Source organism: Thamnophis elegans, chromosome 3 (assembly GCF_009769535.1).
Source record: "Thamnophis elegans isolate rThaEle1 chromosome 3, rThaEle1.pri, whole genome shotgun sequence".
In the NCBI taxonomy this organism is placed as follows: Eukaryota; Metazoa; Chordata; class Lepidosauria; order Squamata; family Colubridae; genus Thamnophis; species Thamnophis elegans.
In genome coordinates, this window is record NC_045543.1 from 109,419,953 (window position 1) to 109,425,952 (window position 6,000).

The following is a 6,000-nucleotide window of genomic DNA, read 5'->3' on the forward strand; positions in this document are numbered from 1 at the left end:
GCAGGTGTGGAAGGTTTCTGGCCAAGGCAATTGAAGGGATTTAATCTAATAAAGCAGGAAGAAGTGATTTTCAGATGAAGCAGTTATTATAAAACAATGAGACTTTAAGCCTATGAATGGCAACTATTTTGTTGATTTATACAGTAGGAGAAAAATAGCTAGATTTTCTTGAAACAGAGATACTAGATACCAGGTGTGTCAAACACAAGACCCACGACCTAGATCTGGCTGGTGGAGTGCTTAAATCTATCCTGTGAGACCAGCCTGGAAATATCACAGGACCGGCCCGTCACCTATTTTCAGCCTCCACTGCCTCCTGCAGTGCTCTGCCTGTCAAAAACAGCCGAAAAATTCATTTGTAAAAGAAAAAAAAACAAGGAAGGAAGTTTCTCTAGACATCACATCCTTGCTTGGTTTGGGGACCACCTATGTTTAAATGAAACTAGATTAGGGTCATACTTAAATTCTAGATCTTATTTTCAGGGTAGGTCTTATTTGCAGGGAAATGTGGTATATGGCGCTTGTGTTCAGCAATAGGCAAATTCCTTACAGGAAATTTCATCTCATTTGCATTAAAGTGATTAATCTGTACTGAGTCTCTAAGTAGCTATTTTAAAGATATTCCTAAATATAGGGGTAATTATCTGGAGAATTGAGATTTATTGTCTTCTTTAGATGTCTGATGGAAATATCTGCCTATTTTTGTCAAGCTTCATTCCCAGACATAAACTGGAACCCTTCATGCTCTGCCTCTGTTCTTTTCTTTTAGTACAAGAGAAAATGAAGCTCATTCAAAAGGGAGAAAAGGTTAAAAACAGAAACTATATCTGGGTAATGGTGAGAACAAAAAGACAAAGTACAAAATGGTTAATTACGTTCCTACATAAGACTGAGGAACCTCTGATGAGAATGCCACAGAACATTGTGAACATGAGACTGATGTGGTGATGCAGGAGGCAGAACATCAGGTGGCAAAAAATAATCTGATTTCCAAATCTGTTTCTCATTAATAAATAGATAATATTGTTTCTATGCACATCTACATATGCAGATCTCACCATGATTTTTCCAAAGTCATTCAGTATGTATTTGTTGCAAAACTTTTCAATCTCTGGGGATGAGATGAATGTGGCTTCATGATGACGTGCCAAGGTAGAAAGCCTTTTCTATTGGGGCATCCATCTTTAGAACATGAGCTCCCCAAGGATCAGATTGGGGAGATAACTCTACTGGCTTTTTGCAAGTTTTAAAAGGCATGGTTCTGTCACTGTGTTTGAAAATTCAGATATATGATAAAACACATACAATAGTTATGTTGTTGTTTTTTCTCTGCTGTGAATTGTGCTGTACAGTTTTTATATGTTTTATACAATAAAAAAAACCAAGAAGGAAACAAAAAGATCAGAACACACAGACTTTAGCAGCCAACACGCAGATAAGCAGGCATTGCCCGCCAAAATTGGGAGGGCAAGCTACTATATATAAATCAGAAGCAACACCAACACTCACTGATGATGTTATCTGGTTGTGTAATCATACAGCACCAAGGGCTCCAGTTTTATGTTTTATATTATATTTTGTCTCTGGTTTATTTTTAATTGCTATAAGCCCAGAATTGTGTATTTGAAATTAAACAAATAAATAACCAATTATTTTATTAAAGCTGGTAGGTTATGGTGAGTAATTGGTTTTAGTTAGCAATAGGGAAGAGTCTCAGTCATATGAACACAGAATTCTTATACAGAATTGCAGACTAAAGATGAGAATGTATATACTTTTGATTACAAAGAGTTATTTTACAACTGATGAGAAGTTCATATAGGGATACCTAGGATACAGGTACTCACCCTTTGAAAAGTATGAATGATTTTATACTAATCACTATTCAACAATCTGACTTTGCATCTTATGGAAGAAACTAAAGAGCCCCAGTGGCGCAGTGGTTACAAAGCATCTACTTCTGCTGACTGCATCTACTTCTGCTGACTGCTGGCTGACTGCAATTTTGCAGTTTGAATCTCAAGGTTTCCATCCTTCTGAGGTCGGTAAAATGAGGATCCAGATTGTTGGAGGCAATATGCTGACACTATAAACTGCTTAGACAGGGCTGTAAAGCACTGTGAAGTGGTATATAAGTCTAAATGCTACTGCTAAATGCTAACACACCCATTATTGGCATCCTTGAGAATCTTGTATGATAAGGATGCTGTGAATCAAAGCATGAATCAAAGGCTTTTCATTGTTGTTACAAAATCGAAGAAGACATCTGTCATGAAGGAAAAGTTGCAGCATGTATGCGAGGACAAACAAATGTTTTGAAAGGGCAAAACAAAATTGGGTTACAAAAGTCAACATAGGCATTCATTTGGATGCAGCCAGTGAACATTTTAAACCAGCAATTCAAAATAATGAATAATGAATAAGAACTGCACTTGTCTGAATATAAATAACAGCTTAAATAAAAAGTTTGTAAATGTAGGAAAGATACAGCAAGATAAAGATTACTGCCTTTGAAATCCACTGAAAGAAAGCATTTAAATGAAATTGTGCCTGATGCAAATATGGTTGCTTAATCTATTATGACATATATGATCAAAGAGACTAATCAGCTCATTTATAGCCTTACAAAAGTAATAACTGAACTGGGTTATAAATTGAAAACAAGCTGCTAAACTAAAACCCAGTGCCAATTTGAAAAAGTACTATAGATTGGAAAATATAAATCAACTTTAAAAAGAAGTTAGCAACCTACATAATTTAAAATAACACAAACTGAAAATAAGAAAAACAAGCTTGGAAAGATACAATCTTGATAGAAAATGATTACAGAAATCATGTAACAATTTAAGACTGATGGCGACTTGTAGGAAAAGTGAATAATATGGATGTAAGATCCAGCGTTTCCAGCAAAATAGGCTAGAACAGATCAGCAATACTTTTTAAAGCTAAAGTAAAAATGAAAAACCAAATGAATCCCCCTAAATAATGAAACATTAAGATAACAAAAAACCCACCTCACAATGAAATTCCCCAAGATATCTGACATAGAAAAACAAGCAAAACCTGAGCAAATGGGAAAAAATGTAGCAACAACAGTAATTGTAAAAGGACAAGCTAAAAAGATAAAAAATTATAGTAAACCAGGAAAAGACAAACACTGTGTCAGGCCTGCATTTATATTCATTTTAGAATTTTGGCCTGCCACACTTTCTCTTATTTCATTATGCTGTTTCTTTAGTATAGTTGATGGGAGGGGGGAATAGACAGGAGTGAGATTGTGGAATGTATTGTTTTTCATTCTTTACTAGAAGCCAAGGTCATCCTTTGTCTCCACACCAGTACACCTGACCGGAATAAGCTGGGTGTGGATGTTAGCATGGAAGAAGATTGGATCATGTGATGGATTGTGGGTGTGGGGACAAGATCATGAACTTTTAACTGGGTGGAATTCTGATGTCATTTCCAGTATTGGGATTAACACAGATGTGCCTAAGATGTCTGTCTTATTAAATTGGAACAAAAAGGATAGTTTTGCCTTGGACTCTGATTTAATTCTGCATGATACTTGGAATGCTGACACACTGTGGATTTGGGGTTCCAGTGTCTGTCAACACTGAACTGAAGTTGCTAGAAGTCATTTTCTTGGTCCATCGTTGCCACACTATATGGGAGAGGGGAGGGGGTTGGAATGCAATGCTGGACCCAACATTGAACTTTCTTGTGAGAACCAAGGTCATCCCCTAAGTGAAGGAGGGAAAAGGAGAAGAGTGCCTGAGGAGCCCACCAATTAAACTAATTGACCAGTGACATGGAGGTGGGGGAGGGTAATTACTGGTTTTAACTGTGGAAATGATTCAGAATTGGTTTTCAATTAAGTGTGTCGATATGATTACCCAATAAAGATGTTGTCTGAGAAAGTGTCTGGAGTTCTGATTTGCTTGGGTTCGTTAGTTGGAACCTTGACAATATCTATGTATTTTGCATTCTTGTTTTACATTTAATTTCAATCAAATGTTGCGGCAATGATCAATGGTTCGCTTTCATATGTTAGTAATCAGGAAAAGCAAAAGAAACAATACCCAACAATTGGATGCCTGCAGCATTCAAGTTTTTAAGGAATAATTGCCAGTAATATCTAACAAACCCTCTAATCTCAAATTAGTAGGGGAATTCAAAAGTTCTAGAGGTAGAAAAGATCAACTTTGATAAAACAATATTTCAAAAACAAACCCTTAACCCCCAGAAAGACATACCTATATGTTACCTGGATTAATTACAAAAATGTATTAGATTCACTATCGTATAACTGGAGTAAAAATTTTAGACATTTTTTGCATTAATAAAATTATAAAGGTTTTATGTGCAATAAAAAATATAAATGGCGTTTAAATGAAGTATGAATCTTTAGTGATGACATCAAAATGGACTTTGCACTGTTAAAGCATGTAATATAAAAGCTGAATATCTGGTAGAATTGAATTATGGAATGTGAAAGCCAAGTGACTTTGGGCCAATCACTCACTCTCATCGCAATTAATTCACATAGTTGTCATTGTGGGGAAAATAGAAGGAGGAAGGAGTCTTAGATACATTCAATGCCTTGAGTTACTTATAAAGTAATAAGAGATAGATACAAATCAGATAAATGAGTAACTTTGAGAAAGGAAGAAAGGAACGAATGAAACAGAAACTATGGGGTCCATGTGCTCTCTGAGCTTGGTGATTTTCTTGTAGATGTTTCCATACCAAACTAGATAACATCATCAGTGCTAGAAGGGAGTGGCTTTTTTGCCTGCATTGATAGCAATAGCACTTAAACTTACATGCCGCTTTATAGTGCTTTACAGGCCTTTCTGAGCAGTTCACAGTCAGAATATTACCCTCAACAATCTGAGTCTTCATTATACCGACCTTGGAAGGATGGAAGGTGGAGTCAACCTTGAGCCTGGTGGGTTTCGAACTGCCAAATTGCAGGCAGCCAGCAGTCAGCAGAAATAGCCTGCAGTACTGCACTCTAACCAGAGGTGGGTTTCACTTACCTTCCCTATCGGTTCGCAAATGTGAGTGTGCTGGACATGATAACCTTTTACTTTCTTATATAAAGGTCAACTAAATCAGTGTCATCATTTGATTCCAATGCTGATTTATTTTGATGTTCTCAAAAAAATCAGCTTAGGCCAATCATTTTTGCAATTTGGGAAGTGAATATACTGTAGTACTCAACATGGATTTACTATTGCGTCTGTTTTTGTAGCCTTGGGGTAAAAAAAACACACAAGAAAATACCACAGCTATTCCTTGTTTCCCTTATTTCTTTTGGCTACAATACCTCTTATATTGAAATATTGTTCTAATGTGTCACAGAATAGTTATTTAAGTTAACAGGTGAATGCAAGCAAAACATCCCATTCAAAATAGCCTTTGAAAAGGCTCACCACTATCACTTTCCCCAAACATGGTGGTCCAAACTTTTCTTTAGGTCCTTCGTAAAGGCCAGAAATGTAGCTATCAATCTAAGTTTCAAGAAATGATAATTAAGGTGTACTGAATTTGTGTTGAAACAAACAATATCTGTTTTTCACATAACTATATATTACTTTCTGTAACAAGCAATGTCTCTTAATGTTAGTTGCTGAGGAATTTGCATGACAAGGTAAATTTTTTGTTTGTGAATTTCGCAAGGCATCCAGTTCATTACTTTAGGAGCAGAACACTGAACAAAATCTCTTTGATCCTTTTTCCATGAGGCACTTTTCATTTTTTGGGGTATATATATAAATATCCCTTTACAATATTACCTATGTAATATACTTAGCTTCCCAGGTTTACATTATCCTTTTGTTTGTGATGGGGAGAGTGATGTCAATAGGAATGTTTTAAAATACCTATAATGACCATGAAAGTTGAAGAGCAGGGAAATGAATTAAAATATAGACATAAGTACAAATTTTCATTTCAGCCATGGTTTCTAATTCTGAGTTCAAACATCATTAGTCAAAC